The 24,368-nt window shown below is 44.7% G+C and overlaps 1 protein-coding gene across 2 annotated transcripts in view; it reads right to left on the bottom strand.

The window, feature by feature from the left end:
• The window catches only part of RABGAP1L (RAB GTPase activating protein 1 like), a 1,373,174-nt gene that overhangs the window by 1,067,963 nt on the left and 280,843 nt on the right, over positions 1 to 24,368 (bottom strand). For both annotated transcript variants that reach the window (XM_078641752.1, XM_078641759.1), the window contains exon 3: positions 3,094 to 3,188. The gene's annotated coding sequence lies outside the window, so the exon portion shown is untranslated. The remainder of the gene's footprint in view (positions 1 to 3,093; positions 3,189 to 24,368) is intronic.

The raw sequence follows: 24,368 nt of genomic DNA, 5'->3' as shown, positions 1-24,368 counted from the left end.
ATTGGTCCAGCGAAGGTACAGCCATTTCAGAATGAGATCACATCATGGGCTAAATGTGTTGGCGGCTATGCAAAGTGTTAATGTTGGGACAATGGTCAAAATATGGGACAGCGCTAGGGTCATGATTAAAGTTAGGTTAAGGGGAACCAATATAGCGCTGAGCATGTGTTGTGCTTTCGGTTGTGATCATGTATAAGACTGGAGATAGCTCTAGATCAATGGGAGAGTGAAGGTTAATCTCCTGAGTCGGTGTCAGAGTTAAGGATAGGGTTCAAATTCAAACTTTAATAACAAAAATGTAATCTCTTGTGTACATTTACAAAGAACATGTTTTATAACATTCATGAATACATTTTTGCAACCATGTTTTCAAGTAAATGTGATTTGAAATGTTTGATGTAAAGCTAGGACTTACAACCTTATCTGCAGTCGGTCAGTACATTGGTATGTGCCTACTCATCTTATAAAACAGTGCTTTAAGTTTAGTTGTGACAATTATACAGTAGCTGATAATATAAACCTTATAACATTTCTTAAGGTCTTGAGCTTTGCATTTTTCATCCTAAATCTTCTAAGTAACACATTGCAACCCCTTCACCTCACTCAGAACACCATGTGTCCCTTCAATCATTAAAGAGTTACTTTATAAGAATAAACCTAAAAGGTTTGATTTTTGCTGAGAGCATTTTTCCATATGTTTATAGCTGCCATAATCATTGACAGTCAGCTTTTGTGGACCGTCTTTTAATGGTAATATTAGCTGTGACGGCTGTGGCTTAGTAACATTTTTTTCTTACAATTTGACCAGTTGATTGTCTAGTTCTGCCTTACTCTCTGATCAATCCAATACAGACTTTTAATGTTGAAAGTTAAGGATTCAAATAGACACCAGCAAATGGTATCAGTATACCTGTTGATTCTCTATATGTACCAATTTGATTCCACACTCCTTATCCACTTTAGGCCATCATACATTTAAAGAACAGCCCCCACTCTGAAGGTATCACTTGGGACTGGAAAGATTTTGAAAAAACACCACAAATTGGATCAGAGTATCCCTATGTATAACAATCACTCAAACGGTGATGAGAGGAATGCTTGCAAATAGTCTTACCATTGCCAATTGCTCAGGGTAGCATCCCAACCCATCATTTCTTTGCCCACTATGCCACTTCATATTAGACCCAGTCATAAGCAAAACACCCTTGCTCCAGCACAAATAGGAACGGCCCAGTCTGAACTGCCAAGCCAGGTATTCTCTGAACCGGAACAGAAGCAACCCTAAAGTGGTGTCAGCCTAGTTGGGCCTCTTCAGTGCAGTGCAGCTTCAATGGTACAGTGAACAAAGGACCCACATCAAGGCCTTCCCTTGGCTACATAGTGGATTAAATCAAACACACAAAAGGTGATGTAGGAATGCTTGCAAGCAGTCTAACTCCCTGCAATTGCTTGGGATTGCATTCCAATCCATCACTTTATTTTACCCACAAAGACACCTCAGATAAGACACAGCCATATGTAAAACAGTCTAGGTTCTGCTCCAATATGAACAATCCAATCCAAACTGCCAAGCCAGGTCCTCTCTGATCCAAAACACAAGCAACCTAAAACCACTTTGGATGATGGGTTAGAATGCTACCCAAAGTGATAGCAAGTGGTTAAACTATTTCCAAGTAGTCTCCCATTAACGTTTGTGTGTTTGATATACCTACGAATATACATATATTTTTGTTACATACTTTCAGATATGTTGGCAACAGCAAACGTACGAATGATGATACATTCTGCTCCAAAGTAACCTCAAGTTAAATTGTTTTTTATCAAACGTAAGACGAGCTAGAAGAGTGCCCAGCAATCGCTACCTGCCCAGATTACGTCCATCAGTACGTGTCTGATCAAAAAAAATTTAATTCATGTTTTTGCCTGCATTACTGAGAGTTTGCTTGGCTTCTGAAAATGTCTGAGTATTACTTTACTTTCCTAACGGTTTACTTCAGAGAACGGATTGTCCTCTACATACACTTCATCATACACTCCGTCTGAAGAAAGTTCACACAGCGGGAACTCTTGTGCCATACCTCATTGAAGTTGCCAATATTTCTAGTGCCAGTCAAATAATGGAAGAAAGCAGACGTTTGTGCTTCATACCAGATTCATTTACCCGGGACCAGTGGTTAATGAGGGATTATTTATGTAAAATAATTTGCATAGATTCTCCGACAGGCCAAGGGACTTCAATTTTCCTATTATATAACTCTCGAGATCTTTGTCATAAACTAATTAAACCTGAAATGTTAAAGAGCACTTTCTGGCTTATAAAGTTATATTTGTAGAAGAAGAGTCACCATTATTTATCACTGGCAAACTTGAATTCCTCCAGAGTGAGGGCAGAACTGAGAATCAAGCATTGGCAAAGTCCACAGGTCTGGCTTTAATGTCCCAACACACAAGTAAACACAGGTATTTTTAAACCTGTATGCATTCACTGCATCCATAAATGTTATTTATCAAGTTAAAGCCTGCACTACTGACTTTACCAACATTGGAAAAAATAACAAAAAAGATTGCTTTCTGTGTGGAATGTCTATACAAGCCTAAGAATAGAATGTGACAAATATCCTGATGACAGAATCAACTTTACAAATGAAAACCAACCTGTCATACATTCCAATCAAAGCATTTCCTGTAAGGCACATTGAGATGTACCAAGTGCCTCTCACACACCTGGTGTTTAGTACATGGGAACCCCCTATTTCTCATTAGGGTAGTGAGAAACAGGGGGTTCCCATGCACTAAAAACCAGGTGTGAGAGACGCACCATGGGCTTTTTTGTATGACTAAATAGTATGAGTGGGGGAAGCCCCTTATGCATTTCCCTCTGTGGCTCCCCTTTTTTTGAATATAGACATTGATGCACCAAACAGCCAACAACAAATACCCAGCGCATTGAGAGTAATACTCCTCTGGGTGGAGCTAAAGCCCACTCTAGGTGTATTTTAAAACATTGTTAACAAAATGACTAAACAGACAACGGCTTGTTAAGCTATACCTTAAAATTAAGAAACCCACAGCCAATCAGTAAGTCAGTCTTACCAGAGTTCAACTTTGGAGACTGTACATGGATGTGGTGCTTTATACCCAGCAGCGTGAACAGTGGTCCCTGCTTCAGGCTCCTCCCCTTTCAGCACCTGTAGACAAACAACAAATTAGCATGCGGAGGACTGCATCACCGGCAGAGTTACATACTTTCTACAAATTACTATGAATGAGTGAGTCCTGGCCTACAACAGGTTCATTGAGTAGTTCTAAGGTAAAAGTGGAAACAGGGCTGGAAATGGTTGTGACATGCAGTCCACAACTGCCATCACAATCTGTGCAGCTATGGCACAGTAATAACAGTACAATTATAGTACATAAAATTGCGTGTACTTTGCCATTACAATATTTGGAAATTAAACAAAATGGATCAAAGGAGGGTCAAACTGGCAAAAGTCACCATGGATTTTTATCGGGCCAGAACCTAATGATGTTGGTACCAAATCAAACTTACCTCATGGAAAATAATTATAGAACCAAAGTTTCTCAAATTAGATTTGGGAGGAACAAGCCTCCAATGGACTTTTAATGTTTCCATGGTGCATCTACATTGCCATCGGACATTATGAGGCGAGGAAAGATAGCCAGTCTGAAAATTAAGGAAGGACATGCCAAAAAAGGGGGGGGGGGTGATTGACACCCCTCCTTTTTTGGCATGTCCTTCCTTCATTTTTTAACTTTTCAATATGTATTTATCCATGTTTCTTTTCTAGCCCTCTTACTGGCATTTTCCCATATTTATTTTGTGTTTTACGAATAAATGGAGATGTAAAATGATATTCTCTGCAATTATTTAACTGATAAACATGCACTCATACTTTGATACATGTCACAGTTCAGCTAATTAAGCAGCCAGATATAACAAAACACTACACCCATTGGTAAATATTACCATTATAAATCAATATTTGTTAACATATACCTGTATTTAAGATTTTTTTTAAACTCTCCATGATGACTATCTGCTCAACTGTTGGCCTACAATTAATGAAAGACCGCACAGAGAGTCACTCACAAAAAGCACAATTTTCTGTATTTTTCTGCTTTTAAAAATAAATACAGACAGCAAACACAATGTTTCCTGTCTGTATTTATCAGTAAAATCAGTAGAAACGGAAAACTGGGAGCCTTAGGTGTGATGAGGAGCTAGGGATAAATAGAGACCACGTCATGAAATGTGGGATAGTGTGACAGATGCATCAGTGCTAGGATACAGTGGGCAGGATGTCAAACCAAGAATTCGAAGGCTGAGTACTCATCTCTGGGACAAGGGTGCATGGGCATTAGCAGACTGCTAGGAAGTTGGGACCATTGAGAAAGGGAGGCTATGGTAGTCATTAGTATAGGAAGGCTGAGGCACTAAAAATGGATGGGCTACATTGGATATTTGTTCTTTTTAATTTTCATAGTATTAGGTTTTTTCTTAGTATGAAGCTAATCTAATCCTGGAGAGAAAACCAGCCCTTCACAAATATACACCATTACTGTTCACAATACATTTGTCACAGAAGTGCAAAATAACTTTTACATATGCACAAGGAGATATAGCACAACAATCATGTGACAGATTCTTGGTGGTACATTAGTGAACAACACACTGATACTAATAGAAAAGGTACTGAGGCATAAACACTGAGACATGGAGAATAGCTTAATCATTAACACTGTCACAGGCAGACTGGCTTTGGGGCAGATTGAGACATTTACAGGGCTCTAGAATGGTGCTGTACTGGGAGACAATGTTCCTAAAAACAATCACCTGCACCAGCCTCTCTTCTCACATGTGTATCCAGCTGAATTGCAAAAACTAATCCTCTCACTTTGAAGTCAGAGAAAGAAAAGTGAACACTAAGCTCCCTCAGATGACCGAGCCTGACATTTGACCTCTGTTTTTGAATGCACAGCAAATGTGACAAGATAAGAACACTATTTAGAGGCCTTTTATAGGAAGCAGACTGTGGAATAATACAGTATATAGGCTCTGCTCCATGGGAGGGACGAACTCAAGCTGGACAGCCTAAAACAAAGCTAGAAAATTGAAAGTAGGCAAATGTGAGTTACAAAACACAAAGTCAATAAGCAATTGGCAGAATGCACTCCCAGGGAAACTTTCAGAAAGTTCCCAAGATATCGTTAGTAAACCAGACAGTTGCGTTGTCTGGTAGGCTTTGACCTAAAAAGACATCCCCCAGTCTTTTTGCTATGTGTAATGTTTGCAGTGTTTGGGGTGAACACTGCTCATTTTGAGTTATTTATTGCCAGTCAAACGAGATAACCTCCCAAAATGCTTGTTGCCGCTATAAGTCCACATCATTTCTTAAAACGGGGGATAAAGGAAATAAAGGGGTTTTATTTTACAGTGTTTTGTTAATGCTCGCAGCCGTCGCTTGTGAACCGAGTACTTTGGGTTCCCTTGCCTTCCTTCAGAACGGACTTTTGCTGACCCTCAAGCGGCACAGGGAGGAACTGCTGAGTGGGGGATATCGAACACCCGCTGCAGGGGCCGGGACTGCGAGACCCAGGGTGCCTTGAGCACTACCAACACAGCTCACCTGGTGTCTCTTCCCGGCCCCAGCCTTCCCATATAACCACGCCCCATTACGCGCTCGCGGGACGCGCGCGGGACTCAGCCCGGGGCTAAGCCCGGGCAAAGGGCGGGCGTTTGAGGCCGTTCGAGAACGGTCGAGACCGGGACCGGGCCATTCCCCTTGCTCCTGCTGCAATCTTTAAGTTTTACGATCGCGCTATAAAAGAGAAACTATGGCGACCAGAGAAACCAGGAGCAAGAGTACACAAAATAGTATAGTGGAAATCTGTATAGTAACCATCACAGTTCATAAGACAAAGATAAATCAATTCAGTAGCAGATTCTTGAAAGTTTTTGGGAGTTCAATCTTTATTTGAGTCTTCACATGTAGCCAACGCGTTTCGTCCTCCACGGACTTCTTCAGGGCGAGTAAAGTAAATTTTTCTTCATGATGTAAGCGAGATAATCTTCCATCCAGTTTAGGGATAGTATTTATTAAAAGAGATTTTTTATTATTCTTATTCTTGGTATGTGACAGAGTCTTCAACAACATCAAATTTAGGCGAATTTAAGTCAAATGGCTCAGTATAACAGAAGTTTGGAAATTACGGGTCCCGCCGGCTCAATCGCGTGGCGTCCGGCTCAATCGCGTGGCGGACGCCACGCGATTGAGCCGGCGGGACCCGTAATTTCCAAACTTCTGTTATACTGAGCCATTTGACTTAAATTCGCCTAAATTTGATGTTGTTGAAGACTCTGTCACATACCAAGAATAAGAATAATAAAAAATCTCTTTTAATAAATACTATCCCTAAACTGGATGGAAGATTATCTCGCTTACATCATGAAGAAAAATTTACTTTACTCGCCCTGAAGAAGTCCGTGGAGGACGAAACGCGTTGGCTACATGTGAAGACTCAAATAAAGATTGAACTCCCAAAAACTTTCAAGAATCTGCTACTGAATTGATTTATCTTTGTCTTATGAACTGTGATGGTTACTATACAGATTTCCACTATACTATTTTGTGTGCTGGATCAGTCTTGAAAAAATTGTATGTTAGAACAAAAGTCTTTTTGTTCTGGGAGGTCTAGGGAAAAGTATCTCCGATCCGTGGCACCAGAAAAACTAGCAGGCATTAAATAGGATAGGTGCAATTGTTGTTAAAACCCTTTTTCCCATTGTTCTGTTCTCAAAAGGAGCAAGAGTACGCTGACTGCTGGAGCAGCAAAAGGTACTTTGGACACTTACTTTGCCAAAGCTGGGTCTCTCTTGATCAATGAGATAACGATATTGGAAAGGCGTATATCCCAGGAAATAGATTGGGTTAGAAGATCTTCCATAGGGCCCATAGCCAATGCAAAGACACCGGAAAATAGACGGGACTGCAATGTTCCAGCCAATGGGGAAAATGCGGCGAGTGGGATGTTAGTCTTATCCAACTCAATTAATTCTACTTTGCATAACATTGATAATGATATTAGTATCGCTGTCGATTTTAGTCTTTTATCCCTACCTCAGATCCAAGTGCAACAGACCCTCCCCCTTCCCACTGCCACTATAGCTAACTCGGATAATACCAATAATAGTGTAGACTGCCTTACCCAGGGGGAAAGAGAAGGTGCCATAAAAAAGAGAAAAAGAGGGGCGTTAAACATTGGTGGGCGACAAACGAAAATTGCTAAGCATAACTGCACAGTGGAGGGTAGCAGACAAGGACCAAATAAAAAGGGACCTACTATACCAGATAAAACCACGCCTCCACCAACTGTCTCGCCGCCCTCGCGGATAGCAAGTCCCCAAATTCCATCTCCCAGTGTAAATACAGACGCTAATGATCTTACTCTACCTAGGATCGAAGCACTTTTTAAGACATTATTAGGTCCCCTAGAAACACGCCTATCTAAGATTGAAGTCAGGCTAGCGACGATAGAAAAGACAACTGTTCAGCTTGCTGACACGCTTAAAATAAATAATAATAACATAGCGAAAGGTGGGGTAGAGCTTGGGAGTAAAAAGGTTACACCCAAGCCCCCACACAAGGATGTTGGGCTAGCACCTAGGACACTACTAACACAACTTCCTCCAGCACATGCTCCCACCCGTCAGGTGACTGATTGTATTCCTCAAACACAACCTCTGACAGCACCTACTGCCATGCCACTTATTCCTACTCCCCTTGTGACCGATCGTAATTCAAGATCTAGTCGACCTGAAAAGGAAGTCGCTGGCATGCAAGGAGCACATGCAATCACCAAAAAACCTGGGCCAATGAACCTGCCGCCAGAGGCGAGCCCGTACACAGTCATTTTGGCTGGTGTACCAGAGTTAAAGTCCGATTCTAAAGAATCCGTCTTCACTCTGAAAAATAAGGTCGCCAATCGGCTTGCTATAAATAGACCCTTACCTCACGTAATTACGAGCGGGGTTCTTATGGTTAGGAGAGTCCCATGGTTGGGCAACACAGAGAAATCAATTAATGGAGACTGCGTTATAATCAACTTTAGGGATCCTAGGACTGTTTCCCATATATGCAGTTGGTCGCACTCCGAACAGGGGACATCCATTCAGTCGCTACCCCTATCTCTTTTTTATCCACCTTTGTATAACTCATGCAAGGAGGAGGGCTGGCAAACAATTCCCAGGAGGGGGAGAGGTTGGGTTGACCGAGCTAGAGGTGACTCTCACTACCCCAGATCACAGCAGCCAGATTTTTTTCCAACATTTAACAGATATAGCTGTCTGGATATGGTGGATTGACACAACCGGGGCATGAGGAAGGAGGTGGGTGATTCTCACAGGGGCCGTAAAGGAGGAAATATTAGCCCCCACACTGTAAGTCTTATTAACATCTTGGAGAAGGACCACCATGGGGAGCACAAAAATAACAACAAAATGGCCCGTTTAGAGATTAAAGGTCCGCCAACAGATCTCGAGGAACCCAGAGTTGAACTACGGGAACGTGCCTCCAGTCCCACATCACAGTCGAGTTTAATGGATATAGTTACACCTACTGCTCCCGCCTCTAATTCTAGATCACCTTCACTTAAGATATTGTCCTGGAACGTGACCGGCCTGGGGAATAAACTGAACTGTCCTGATTGGAGTTCGTTTATCGAGGGAAAAGACATATGCCTGTTCCAGGAAACCTGGGCTAGAGGGGCTGCTCTTCGTACAGGCTTTGCGGCATTCTCGATCCCTGCGAAGTGGGGAGGTAAGGGGCGTCCCTCAGGAGGCCTTGCAACCTGGGTGGCCGTCGACCTGGGATGTGAATAGACACCCCTCCCCTCAGCTTCCAATGATATTCTTGGGGTTTTGTTGGAGTGGCCGAACGCAAGTAGGCTGGCTGTTGTAAACGTTTATTCCAGACCAGTAAACATCACACAAGAGTCAGCAACCATTGAGGAACTCTCGGTCTTCCTTAGTGATATCCCCCAGGGCACACCGTTCTTGGTGGGAGGCGATTTCAACTGTCACTTCGAGCCCCTTCCAGGTTTACTGGATGGACTATCCCAGGAGGAGGACGCCGCGTGACTGATACCTCCTTCGGTAGCTCCTACCCCCAGAGCCTGGACTCCTCTAGCTCTTCAAATTACTGCCCTAACTCTGAAGTGTGGTATGCGGGCTTGTAATGGACGTATAAGCTCAGATATTCCACCCAAATGTACGTACCACAGAGAGGGCAGGGAGTCCAGATTGGACTATATTATGGTTCAACTCTCCCAGTGGTCGCATATCACTGACTTTCAGGTGATATCTAGGGAAGATAGCGACCACAACGCGCTTGAATTGGAATATGCCATCCCCGACCTAGAAGACAGAAGGGTTGCGCTAGATGATGTTGTCCCCGGGTTGGCGCTGACAAATAACAGATGGCGTGTGAGGTGGGAGAAGCTAGCCTCTAATCCAGAGAAGGTTTGTGGACTCTATTCCCGGCTTATACCGACTCTTGAAAAAATGTGCTTAATATTGGAGTGCCCCACCTCCCAGGACACATACAAGGAAATATGGCTGGCACATGAGAATCTCATTGAGTCCGCGGCTGAAGTCCTTTTTGCCACAGGAAAGAGGCAGGGCAGCCGCCACGACCGCCCCACCTGGTACAACCAGGCCTGCCGAAAGGCCAAATCAGACCTTCTGACATCGATCAAGGATGGTGCAGATAGGTCTGTAACCCAGGCAAGGAAAAGGGACTACAAGCGCCTGATCTCCCATGCTAAAAGTGAATGGGAACACGAAAAATGGGGAAATCTCACTACATTATTAGCCATCAGGGACTCCCGTAAATTCTGGAGCACTGTCAACACAGGGTCCGAGAACCTAGCCTCGGCAATTGAACCCAATATTTCAGCTAAGACTTGGCAGGATCATTTCCATTCCCTTTATAAGGTTGCCGACGAAGCCACTAACGACACTCTTCCTAATATTAATGTAACAGTGGAGGGGGACCTCTTCACAGAGATGGAAGTGTGAGTAGCCATCGCAGGGTTGGCTCCAGGCAAAGCGCCAGGATTGGATGGCCTGCCGGGTGATTTATTCAAGCAGGAGCCTGATGAATGGGCTCCTTACTTGGTTCTGATATTTAATGCTGTCTTACTGGGCATGGAGCTTCCCTGTACTTGGCTGGGCGCAGAGATTGTCCCTATATTTAAAAAGGGATCGCCTCTGCTCCCAGCCAACTACAGGCCTATTAGCCTCATAGATGTACCCCAGAAGTTATTTGGTAGGCTGATATTAGACCGCCTCCAAGATTGGATAGAGGAATTTAACATTCTTAGTCCCTATCAGGCGGGATTTAGAAGAGGGGTCTCTACTATGGACCAGATCTTCCGCCTCAATCTCCTCTTCTGGAAGACTGCGGCAGCCTGTACACGGTATTCATGGACTTGCGTGCCGCCTTCGACTTAGTACCTAGAGATAGGCTCTGGACCGTACTCTCGGAGCTGGGCGTTCCGGTTGATATCCTGACTATCTTAACAGGATTACACCAGGGAAACTTCGCACGGGTCAGGTGTGGAAGAAATGGGGCACTTTCCGACAGGTTTCCCGTTGACAGGGGGGTGAGACAGGGTTGCGCGCCGACTCTGTTCTGCCTCTTTGTCAACGGGGTAATTGCCCACCTGACCAGGATGGGTGACATTGATGCTCCTAAGTTGAACGGCAGCAGGGTGCCCGCTATTATGTTTGTGGACGACACCCTGCTGCTGTCCAAGTCCCCCATGGGAATACAAAGGGTCTTGGATGGGTTTTCAGCTTTTTGTGGGGAGAGGGGGCTTGAGATCAATGCTTCAAAAACTAAATTTATGATTCTCAACCCCCCTCCCTCAACACGCCCCAACCCTACGATAGGTCCGTTAAGACTCGAGAGGGTTTTCACTTTCGAATACCTGGGTGTAACTATCAATCAGGATATGACATGGGATACGCACCGGACCAAGGCTAATATGAAACTGGTCAAGTTAACAGGGGGTATTTGTAGGTTGGCAGGCAGGTCGACCTACAAACCTTTTGGTGCCGCCCTCGAAATCTACAAAATGCAGGCCAGAGGGGCAGCCTTATATGGAGGGGAATTGTGGGGTCATACTTCCGCTCAATGCCTGCAGACTACTGAAAATAAATTTATTAGACAGTTGGCGGCATTACCGGCAAGTACCCCGATTCTCCAGTTGAGACTCGACTTAGGTCTCAGATCTATCTCGGAGGAGCTGGGATCAAGACCAATAGCCTTCTGGCGCCGTATCTGGAGTACGCCCGAACTTACGAACTATAGGGACGAGCTTCAAGAGATCCTTTGTCTACCTAAATCAAGACAAATTCCATGGATAAGTTACATCAAACAGACATGTGAGACACTAGGCAGACCAGAATTATGGCTAGACCCATGTAACGCATGCAGTAGGATCCCACGCAAACTTCTTTTAAGGGATTTTTATGAGCAGAAGCTATCGGTCACAAAGGGGAACACAAGGGATGGCTCCCTGACAGATCTGTTTAATAAATTTAAAGATTTGTACCATCTTGAGTGTGTGCTAGACGGCATTTCTCCCGTCCTTACTAGAAAACTATTTATGCAATGGTGCTTAGAGCATTCACAAATTCCTGGGCCCAGTCACTAACTAGTGAACAGTGCCCGTTATGCTCACACCACCGGGAAGACTAATTGCATATTATATTTTTCTGTAAAGCATACCAAAGATCTAGGAAATACTGGCTTGTCCCCCTTCTTAAAAACTTAGGCTTCACCCAATATTTCCCCGCTTATAGAATTTTAAAGATGGATCTCTCACCTCCGATAGTGTTTCCGGTAGCAAAATTTCTAACTGCGATGTGGCACATTCGCTCCCGCTTTCTGAAATATGAGTCAGATCTGGGATAAATGAACTGTATTCATTTTTTTTTTTTTAAATATATCTTTAATGTTTTCACACAAAAAAAAAAGAGAAACACAAACTGTGCATCATTCTGTAACTTACATTGAAACAATGTACGGCATCTCCACAGGGTCATTTAATGTATTACAACGTTACTTCACATTTGGTGTAGCACCAGGTTCATGGCGCATGCAGTTGGTCTGTAATGGTATACATGTAATCCCTATATTTATGCAACGTGTGAGGTATTGTGGTCCCTGTTCCCTGTGCCCGCCACTAGGTCTCAATTATTGGGGGGGGGGCTGTCAGGTACCGCATACTTCAATGTTGGTGTTGCAGCTGGTGTGGTATTGCTGCGACAGTTGCTGGGTCGGGACATGGGACTGTCACGCCATGCTCATGTGTCGGGGCGAGCAGGAGAACCTGCCGTCGCCGCAGTGTGGTCCTAAACCTGGTCGTCAGTGGTGATCAACGCCATGCCAATAGTGATAGTGTGTATTTTCCCCTTTCCGGTGATTCAATGCCTATCCATCTCTGTGTGGGAGCGGTCGGTGGTGTCAGCCGCCTCATAGGCAGCTGTAGCCCATGATAGTCTGTCGGTGTGGTCAAGAGATCGGCTAGGAGATGAGGGGGAGATTCGTGACCGTGACAGGAATAAATGAACTGTATTCATGATTTGTAATTGTAATATATACCAAATGATTTTAATAGGCTCATTGTAATGCTTTTTAATCATGTTTACTGGATTTTATACTGGAAATTGTTTGTATTTCTTTTATGATCTAAATTGATCGAAATAAAGACTGAAATGAATGTTAATGCATATATGAAAGCTTGTTAGAAATCAATCTGAAGACCAATGTATTTACACTAGTTATGCCATCGTATAATTAAAAAAAGTTACAGGGATAATGATGCAGTAATACAGGGCCAGAAGAGCGGACGTATTAATGCCAACCATAAGGGGGCTGGAATATAATGCTGAGATATGGATACTGGAACAGTATCACAGAGGTATGGAGGCTGTGGCATGGATGTGCTGCTACAGTATTAATACTTGAAAAGGGAGGCTGGCGCCTAAAGGTGAGATTTTAGTTGTAATTGTATTTATATAGTGCTTACTAGCCCTGACAAGGTGTTGAATCGCTTTTTGGCAAGTAGCACGCTACTCTGGAAGCCAAAGGATTAGTGGTGGATTAGTATAGGGAAATATAAATTGTTAATTTGAGCAGTGGACATGTGCGTCTGTTAGTTGACCGATTAGGATAAAATGAGGATAGAGGAGGGAAGAGACTAGATAGAGTTATTTGGGAGATCATATTAGTAGATGAGGTTTAGGATGAGTCGGAGGAGGGAAGAGTCTAGACAGAAGTTTTTGGGAGTTCATATTAGTTAGATGAGGTTTGGGATGAGTCAGAGGGGGGAAGAGTCTAGCTAGAGGTTTTTGGGAGTTCATATTAGTTAGATGAGGTTTGGGATGAGTCAAAGTCGGGATAGAGGAGGGAAGAGTCTAGAAAGAGTTTATGGGAGATCATAGTAGAAGAATGAGGTTTGGGGTGAGCCAGGCAGTGGAGGTAGAGGATGTATTGTGAGAGGTATAGGATGAGACAGAGTAGTGCACTGGAAGGAGTTGGAGGCTTTTTCTCTTTCTTTCTACAGTAAGGAGTAAAGTAATAAATATATAAATACATAACTACATAGAAAGGGTATAAACGTATAAGGAAAATAATAAAGAGATATAAAAATATAGTGTATAACGTTCCAAATATGCAGTACGGATAGATAATTAGAAACTCAGACTTTCAAGTGTTGCTGTATGCAAAAGCTAATTTATTTTGTATATTTTTATAATTATTTTAATATATTTATTTTATTTTCATATTTTCTTCAGTATTTAAATAGTGAAGCACTTATAGATACAATTGATATAATAACAGATACATATTTGATGGATAAATAAAATAAAGAGAGACCCATAAGCATGTAATCAAATAATAACTTATAGGAAAACTATGCAGGGACCTTTATACATGTATATAAGCATAAAACAATGTATATGTGAACATATATGTATACTAGCAGCCCGTCCCGACGTTGTCCGGCTACGAAATAGAATGTGTAATGTTTGTATTTGGCAAGGGCAATTTATTTTAAAATCTCGCGGTAGACAACATTTTTTGTTTCATCAGAATAGGGTCGGAGAAGGGCCAGCTGCAGCCCTGGTTGATGTTAGCAGGCGCGTGTAATTGGTGTAGTGATCCACCGCCTGAGCCTGGCTACAGCCCTGGTTGATGTTAGCAGGCGCGTGTAATGTCGTTGAATGAGAGAGTTATCAGCCGCGGGTAAATCCGTTTAATGAGAGAGTTCAGTGACAGCGAGTAGGAGAGGCTGCAGTAATTGTCGCCGCAGACACGCTCATTTGCGTGTTCCCCGCTTGAGGCCCAGATGCAGGCCTGTTTGATGTTAGCAGGCGTGTGTTCCCCCCGCTTGATGCCCAGCTGCTGCCCTGGTTGATGTTATCAGGCGCGTGTAATTAGTGTACTGATCCGCCGCCTGAGCCCGGCTAGAGCCCTGGTTGATGGTAGCAGGTGCGTCTAATTTCGTTGAATGAGAGAGTTCAGTAACAGCGCGCAGAAGAGGCTGCAGTAATGATACTTACCAGGCCTCCAGCTGAACGTGTTTGTCATGCCCCCAGCACACGGCCACAGCAGACGATCTTCTGATTAATGTACGACCCACATGGCATGAAGGGCGGAACGTAGCACAAGCCCCCAGCGTGCCCCTTGATGCGGCGCAATTGCGTTCACATGGCATAAAGGCCAGACACACGCCCCCAGCGTTTCTCACGCCCCCAGCGTGTCACGCCCCCAGCGTGCCCCTTGATACTGCGCAGCAACGTAATTGGCGCTTTACCCAACAAAACATCAGTGAGGGCTTCGTTAAACGGCAGGAGAAGCTCTAAGGAGCTTGCCTGCGGTTTGAGCACCTCAGTGAGGAGGTTAGTCCTCACGGCCGCGACTGGGATCTCAAGAGCCAAGGCCTTGGCTGCCCTAGTCAACACCATGCTGTAAGCAGCCCTCTCCTACCGTGACAAATCCAGTGTCAGGCGAAGTGTCCAGACCACTGGCCTCCCCCAGCTCGTCTTCCTAGTACTGGCTCAACTGGCACTGCAGTGCCAGAGGGTCCTCAGACCCTTCCCAATCCCCCTCGTCATCCCTCTCCTGATAGTCAGGAATAAATGATGGAGCCGGGTCGTCGGTGAATGGTTCACCGATTGGCGTCGAAGACGGCGCCGGGCGGCGCAGGTCCGACGCCGGATCCGGACCGGGGTGGGGATCGGGGACGACGCCGTCCAAGGACGGCGCCGGGGGCAACACCCTTGGTGACGGCGCCAGCGGAGGGGTCGTAAGGTCTACCGGGCTCGTCACGGATCCAGCTCTGCTGTGTCGGGACCGGAGTCGTCGACGGCGCCGGGGCCGAAGTACCCGACGGTGCCGGAGCCGACTGCCCGCTTGAGCTCCCAGATGGACCCGCGGTGCCCGAAAGGGCCTCGGCGGGGTCCGACGGAGGGAAGCGCGACCTCATGGCCGCGAGGAAGGCACTGATCTCCGGCGTCGCGTGCAGCCCACGGGTATGGAGCTGGACGCGGAGCCGCGTGGGCGGTGTCGCCCGAACCCCCGGCCGCGTCGCACGAGCATCGGGGGGAGTCAGAAGAGCGATGTCGCTTCTTCGACTTCTTGTGCCTCGACTTACCTGAGGACTTGGAGCCCGACGAGTGGTGTCGACTCGCCGAGCTGTGATAAGTGTGGCCCCGCGACCGATCCCTCGACCTCCTCCTGGACCGGGACCTCGAGCGGTGCGGGGCCGACTGCCGGAGCTCGAGGCGCTTGCGGGACTACTCCCGCCTAGCTTTCGATGTCAAGGCCCGGCAGTCGGGGCACAACTTGTCATCGTGGTCGGCCCCGAGACAGTAAAGGCACCGACGGTAACCGACATCAAGCGGTTACAATCGTCGCAGGGTTTGAACCCCGGTATCCCTATCAGCACCAAGAGACGAGTAACGACTCGAGAAGATCCAAAAGAGATCAAAAAGTTTAGTCAAAAAGTGACTGGGAGTACTGCTCTTCCTGGATCTGCGCTTGCTGGCGCGGAAAAAAGAAGAACTAACGTCAGTGCGCGAGGGCGGCGTTTAAGTACTCCGACGTCATCCTGGCGATGGCGATCACGACGCCGACGACGGACGCGGAGCCGCAGACGACGCCTACCGATGCGCAGGGGTACTGCTACGCAAAACTTTCCGGATCCAGTCTGACGCCTGGGGATATTCTAAGGTAAGGAATCTAACACTAACCTGTTTCTTTCAGATTTAGTTGTTACACTTACACAAAGTTATAGAACTCATAGCATCTATTTCATAAAGTTGAAAGGGCAGGTCTGCGTGACTGGACCTAAAATCAAATTTTGCTGCTAAATACAACAGGCTATATCAGATTTTACGCTGCCGGTGACCAACACCAAAGGGGGTGCATAGTAGTGACTATTGCCCTTTAGAAACCAAATACCTTTCAGACGAAGAGAAAACAAACCATTAACAACAGACGCAGACTATTTACTTCAATAATAGCTCAACCAATTTTTTTTACAAAAGATGGGGATGTACTTAAAATATGACACATTTCCTAAAATATGAGTTCGAAATGGGATCGCTGCGGCAACCGTGAGTGAAATAAAATAGATAGGATTATAAAGGGTTTTAAGACATCACCTCTCCTGAAGGGAAATAAAAGATTCTTACAAGCAAGTTCACATAAGCATTCCCCTTCTAACCTCGCATTTTTCGATTTAAGGGTGCTTACAATGTGAAGCATGAAATTTCATTTTCTTCGTGGAGCAAAGGGAGCTTAGAGATGAGCAGACTGCTTAAATGTGGTCTTATGTAACTCTCCTGGCTGCTCATCAGCCATTCAGTTGCTTTTTGTTGCTGGTCACAAATACAGATTATACCGGGTAAGCCCCTGAACGAGCATGTGGTCAACGTTCAGCAAATAATAACAGCCAGCAAGCAGTGCACAGCAGCCCAGAACTCACAATCTGTCCTTATTCCAGCTCTGAAAGCAACGCCTGCAAGAAGCCAGGAACAACCCCTGGGAACAGAGAGGAACCACAGATGAAAACAAGAACGGACCTCCACTGGGACTGGATAGGAACTATAAGAAAGAGTAAGCAGAACACACCACCACACAACACAAAATCTGTATCCCTCCTAGCTCTGTAGACAACGACTACTAGATGCAAAGGGCATCCCCTGATAACAGACAGGAACCACAGATGGAAACAAGGAGGAACCTCCGCTGGGACTGGACAGAAACTATAAGAAAGAGTAAGCAGAACACACCTCCACACAACACAAAATCTGTCAAGTACCCCTTAAGGCTCTGCAGGCAACGCCTACAAGAAACCAAGGACATCTGATAACAGACAAGAACCGCAGATGGAAACAAGCATGAATCTTCACTGGGACTGGACAGGAACTATAAGAAACAGCAAGCAGAACACACCACCACAGAACACAAAAGCTGTACCCCTCCCAGCTCTGCAGGCACCGTCTACAAGAAGACAATGACACCTCCTGGTTATAGACAGGAACCGCAGGTGGAAACAACCAGGAACATGCAGTAGGAACTGACAGGTAGGATAACAAAGAGCAAGCAACACACACTACCCCTCCAACTAAACCATCCCTCATCAACTTATGCCAGCAACATCTGTAAGAAGCCAGGCACACTGCCTGCGAACAGATCACAACCACAGATGGAAGCTAGCAGGACCCTCCACTGGGAATGTCAGGCACCACAACAAAAGGCAACCAGCACATACCACCCCGCAGCACATAGGCTGTCTCTCACCAAGCTCTGCAGGCAACCTAAGCAAGAATTCAGGAAAACCTCTGGGAACCAACGATGAAAACAAGTAGGAGCCTCTACTGGTATTGGACAAGGAGCAGCATGCACCACCCCCACTGTACACTATCTGTCCTTCGCTCAGCTCTGCAAGCAAAGGCTGGAAAAAGCCAGGAACCATTCTCTGGGAAGAGGCAGGACCCACAGATGGAAACAAGCATCAACTTCCCCTGGGAACAGAGAGCAACTTAACTTACGAAACCAACAAAACAACAAATAGCCACGCAGAGCACAACACCACACATCTCGTAAAGTGTCCATCTCTTCCTTCTGTTAGCACAGCCACCTAGTAGAAAAGGCAGGTACCTCCTGTGGGAACATGCAGGAACCAGCGAATGATAGTGAACAGTTAGCAGTAGAAGGTAGCCCACAGGTAATAACATGCGTCTCTCGCCACTCTGACAGCAATGCTTGCAAAAATCTTCTTAATGAACAAGCGGACATCTACTTGGGAACAGGCAAACATCACGCATATTTACCAACAGCAAGAAATATACAATCCAGCTCCTGTTCCACACTGTGTCCCTTTTCCAGCACTAATAGCATTTTCTGCGAAAGCATCTCTCTGAATCGGGAAGAGTAAGGAAGGCCTCGTCAGAAGATACAGTCAGAACAGTCCATGCAGTGGCAGGAGTCTGCTGCGGGGGCAGGAAGAAGTATCCCCGCTGGGTAGGGAAGAACAGGAGTCTCAAAGGGAAACAGACAAGAGCCTCTGCTGGCAAGAGGCAGGAAGAAAACATTTACTCAAATGTAACAGTAGTTTTGAGTCTTGAGTTGCCATAGATTCACACAATGTGAATATTTGTGCCACCACGTCGTTGGTTGTAAAAATGCAACTCCTTTTTCTCAAACCTTTTGATTATGCAGGTGACATCTACAACAGCCTAGTAGGATACTGGTCATTGCTCCACAATGCTGCAAGCATCAGCACCACCTTTAGATTATAACCACCTTTAGATTAAGTGTGTAAAGTTTGAGGCTTGTAATGAGATGGTTGACTGTCATTCCATAACTACTTAAGCTGCAAAACGATTGTTATAGGCAAAACTTTCCTTAGCAGGATGAATCTTAGATAGACTCACACTGTGCGCACAGAGGAGCAAGTCGTATGTGTTACGGTCAATTAAGTGGTAGCAGTGAAAAATAAATTGTGTCATTTCAGCGCATCAATACGCCCATGACTGGTGAACGTATTTAGTGAGATTCAAGTTGCTGCCTTGCAGAGGTCTTGGTGAGGAATATTTACAGCATGTGATTGCTGATCCTTAAGCCCTGGCTTAATATAGCAATGGTCCTAACAGTAATGGCTTATCCGCTGAAAAGTAACGCGCAATTAGATTTTTCAAATTCTGAATACATTGAACAATCACCTGGCGAGTTCAGTTTTAGTGACGGTCAATGATTTATGTTTAATTTCCAAAAGAAATGAATAACCATGTTAATTCTCTTAGTCTTGTCTAGGAAGGACACGCAGAGTTTGTAGACACCTATCAGATGTGCACTCTTTTGTGCTCTTGTTTGTGGATCTTTAAAGAACGTCCCTCGCTCAAGGATCTGATTCCTGTGAAAAGGTGAGATCACTTTTGCAAAAAATCTAAGATGGGAATGGTTTCTCTGGTGATATTGAATAACCGATCTCTTGTTGTTAACCCCTACAATTCACCAACACTACTCAGACGAGTGAGGGTCACGAGGAATGCAACCTCGAAAGACAACCGAGGTGAGATGTTTATATGGACTGGTTCAAAAGCTTGTCCCATTAGGAAGACGTAAATAATTCATAAAGATTCCTTTTTGCCACCAGGTTCCTGGTAGGTGGTCGCATCAGTTTCGTTCATGTGCTCTCAGCCTGACCCGGATGCACCTACTGTGACAGTCACCTGGAGTTTTGGGCTAATTAATGACTTCTCCTTCAAGGCATTGGGTTGAGTCTACCATCTTAGGGTGTTCACCGCCTTAATATACAACACTGGCACAATTCCCAACAGTGTGCCAATATTGTTTGTGTAACAATTCTAGCAGTGATCTCAGATCTTGAATAAGGAACAAGCGATAAACATGAAGCCTCCATTCAAGTTCCGTCAACATCTGTGACTACAACATCTTTAAAGTGCACTCTTCTTGAGAAAGGCTGAGTCCTCTGGTTGCTTGCAAAGGCAATCACACCTCTGGAATCTGTGAAGAACCCCAAAATGTTTTACCCTGGGTGGGTTTCAAGAAATGGGTCTTTACACCAACTGTGAGACCTAGAGGGTTCACTAGCCCTGGTGTTCGTTTGATGCACTGCTGGCATCGCGGTGGAGACCTCCCCTACCCTTCGCCATAATAGTAAATAAGACTGAGCAAAAGAGCTACTACTGATGCATTTTTAAGCACTCCAGATTTGATGCTGGAATGCAAAAATATGAACTGATAAATCTGTGACGTGCAGCAAAATGCACATATTCCTTGCGCCTCCAGTGCACTGGCTTATGGAAGTATACGTCCTACAGATCTGCCCTTGTGAAGGTCACTTCCCATTATCAGCCTGCAAGAACATGACGCTTCTGAACCCTGTCCCATTTAAGTATTGGTTGTTAGTATACAACTGGACTTAGGGCCCGATTTAGAGTTTGGTGGTGGGCTACTGCGTCACAAACATGGCGAATAACCCCTCCACCTTATTACAAGTACCATAGTACATAATTCACTTGAAATAAGGCGAACGGGATATCAGTCATGTTTGTGGTGAAGTAACCCGTCCGCGAAACTCTAAATCGGGCCCTTACTTTCCCATCCTTTTCTGTATCACAGAGAAGGCGGAGTCACAATTCCCGCTCATGGAGTTTTCAATGGCTCTTTTGCTAGGCGAACATTCATTAGCAGCAGAGATAATGTTCTTTCGGGATAACCTTGTGTTTTTATAATACATTATTTTTGGATACCGTTATTTCTGGCAAAGCCTACATTTATTTATTAGAAGACATGAAGCGCTTCGTTTATTTCTGCTATATGGCTCGAAGTATGGGCAGAAAAGTGAACAATTCTTTACTTGAGGGGCGTATTGCATGAGAAATTGAAAACAATGCTGATGAGGCACAATCCTGAACTTAAAAGTGTGAGAGGAAAAAAGAGAGAAAAAAAGAAACAGGAAGAGAAGAAAGGAGTAAGGAAGAAGAAATAGAGGAAGGGAATAAGGAAGATGGAAAAGGAAAAAAGAAGAGAGGAAAGGAGTAGGAAAGTAGTAAGGGAGGAATGGAGTAAGGAGGACGAAAGCAAGGAGAGAAAGAAGACAGAAAGGGAGTAAGGAAGAAGGAAAAGTGTAATGAAGACGGAAGCAAGTAAGAAAGAAAGTAAGGAAGCGAGGGCGGAAGAATATTTTCAAAGATGTAACCCTGAACTTCTGACTATTTACAGCAGCACCAATACAAGGCTCGGAGGAAATGTAAATAATGAAGGGAACCTTTCATCCAGGAAATGAGGACTGGGCTCTAGTCACAGAGGGTGACGCAAGAACTACAAATGTCACAAAATATATATTTTTTAAAGGAGAAACCAAAGAACAGTTTAAATCAGGCCCTCTTGACATTTTTACCGAGCAATAGCTGGCGGGGAAAAGGCACAACCAATTCCTCTTTCGCTGATAAAATGAATCTCATAAATCATACGTAAGAACTATATCAGGGGTCTGCAACCTTTTCTGTAACAAGAACTACTTATGTTCAATGAATCCCAAGCTACTAATATTAGTGATGAGGTAGTGACCACGCCATCCAAGATTAGTCATGAGCGATCACATCAGTGGCTCAGGGAAGGCTGCAAGCAGTAAAGTAAACAAGCATTTGCAATGCAATAGGTCTCGCATTATTTAAGTTTGAGCTATTATTATTGTAAATGGCAATGTTTTTTGCTTTATGCTATAGTTTTCTTATGTACATAAAAAGCTACATATAAAGTATTTGTTGTTAAAATTATTTATGCAGTATTTAAATTTGTTTGCATAAAAGAATTTTTTTTTGCAGTAGTTATGTTTTGTTTTTATAAAAAGGGACATATAAAATATGTTGCATATTGACATATAATGATGCAGCCCACCTATGACTTATGCAGCAGCAAAATGGCGTCTTCTGCATGATTATAGCCCCTCCCCTCCACATAATTCATCACTTGCCAAATAATGTATCACTTGCCACATAATTCATCGCTTGCCACATAATTTATCACTTGCCACATAATTCATGACACATAATTTATCACTTGCCACATAATGTATCACTTGCCACATAATTCATCGCTTGACACATAATGTATCACTTGCCACATAATTCATCGCTTGCCACATAATGTATCACTTGCCACATAATTCATGACACATAATTTATCACTTGCCACATAATTTATAACTAGCAAAATAATTTATCACTTGCCACATAATTCATCGCTTGCCACATAATGTATCACTTGCCACATAATTCATCGCTTGCCACATAATTCATGACACATAACCAGAAAATGCATAGAGAAAGATTGCTCGTTTAAAAAATACGATAGGCATGCCACGTCTCCATAACCTAATTATGTATCTACCACCTTTTGAGCTGTGTGCCAAGTTCAGCAATTGCACTTCACACTGCTACGTGATAAAGGACCAGTGCACTTTTACACTTCAGTTATCAGTAATCATAGTGCACGGAGTATGCGTTATGCCTCAATGTTCCAACAGCTGCAGAACCTACATAGCACTGACTACTTGATTATATATATATATATATATATATATAATATATATTTGTATTTATTTAGTTTTCTCTCTCTCGAGGACACTGCATGGCACACTGAGCAAGTGCTACAGTGGATATTCTGCACTGCACTCGTCTCTTTAATGCATTACAAAGCATTCTCTTATGCAGCCCGTTCCCACATGCTTCTGTCTCAGACCATTCTTAGGCAAAGCACCGCACCCCTAAGCTTTTGCGTATCCTAAGTGTGTGTAAATTGGGGGTCCTTTGAGGGGGAGCCTATTGAACTCAATTGAAGCATTTTTGGAAGGCGAGGAGGTTCCTCTGTGACCCTGTTGAAGTCCAAGGAAGGCATTGCTCGTTTGGAAGGTGAAGATGAGTCTAAGGTGTGTGGGACACCCCCCAAAATGAGGGTGAGTTGAAATGTATCACAGACAGAGTTCTTGAGTTCCCCATGGTCGTGAGTAAGTCATCAATTCAAGGATTTCCTTTGCATGCTGGGACTTGCAGTCCGGTTTACCCCTCCATAAAAAGAACTATTTTAAGTCCCAAAAAGCAAAGGAAAAACTTGGGCCGGGTGACCCACTACTTGCAGTCCGGTTTACCCCTCCATAAAAAGAACTATTCTAAGTCCCAAAAAGCAAAGGAAAAACTTGGGCCGGGTGACCCACTGAAGCATAGACTTAGGAAACTTGACAGCTCTGCATAACCTCCGCTCTTGCATTCCCTTCTCTGCCTCTTCTTGCAAGCCTGCATTGTCCCACTGTCTGTTTATTACAGCCCGGGTCTTTTCATGCACTCCCAGCCGACACACCCCTCCTTCTCTCCCACAACCCCCTTTCTTTCCCCACAGTCACCTTCTTGCTGCCGGCTCCCCTGACCGCCGCCGCCTTGTCGTAGACGTGACATTTGAGGACGGTGCTGCCCACGTCCACTGCCAGCACGTACCGGCCGTGCCCCTGGTAGCCATTCCTCTGCAGCGGCTCCATCCTCTCCCCGAGGTGGCCGGCCCCGGAGTCCACCCCAATCTGCCTTCCGGTTCCCAAGCCTTAAGCATACACTTATGATGCTACGGGTACTAGGTTTCAGTCTGCATCCACGTGACACCGGTTGTGGCCGGAGGAAAAGGGAGGCAGAATAAGAGAAGGAGATTTCCTCACGATCATCTAGTGGCAAACAAATAAGATTTGGATATCACACCACCGCTTACATGTCTAACCGCGGCGCTGTGAGGTGTTTTACTGCAGTTTCTTTTACTTAGCGCCACACCAGCCAGTAGTAGCGCTCTGCAGAAGGAAGGGCTGTACGAGCTTTAAGTCTAACTTCCAAAACATCAGCTGAACCATAGTAACCAATCACCTTGCGTTTTACAGTTTTCTTCAGCCAATGGCGGTTACGCTGTCTCATCCAGCTGGGTGGCGACCTATGAGTGGGCATCGCATCATGGCATAAACAAGTCAAGACCGTTTATACATTAGAAGCCTATATATGTGACTACTTAGCTTTGTGGACTTATTTATAATTTTAATTGACTATATAGACATACAATTTAAAGTTGTAGAACATGCAAAAACTCACCGCCGCAGCCCGGCTCGAACAGGAAGCCAGGCAACCTGTGTTGGGACGGGGCCGGGCCGCAAAAAGACAGGAAGCAGACGGGAGCCTACCCCGCGCTCCTGTGCCCGTGAGCCGGAAG

The sequence above is a fragment of the Lissotriton helveticus genome, chromosome 1_1 (assembly GCF_964261635.1).
Source record: "Lissotriton helveticus chromosome 1_1, aLisHel1.1, whole genome shotgun sequence".
Classification (NCBI taxonomy): Eukaryota; Metazoa; Chordata; class Amphibia; order Caudata; family Salamandridae; genus Lissotriton; species Lissotriton helveticus.
The sequence above is the reverse complement of the archived record's forward strand: the minus strand, read 5'-3'. Positions and strand labels throughout refer to the sequence as shown.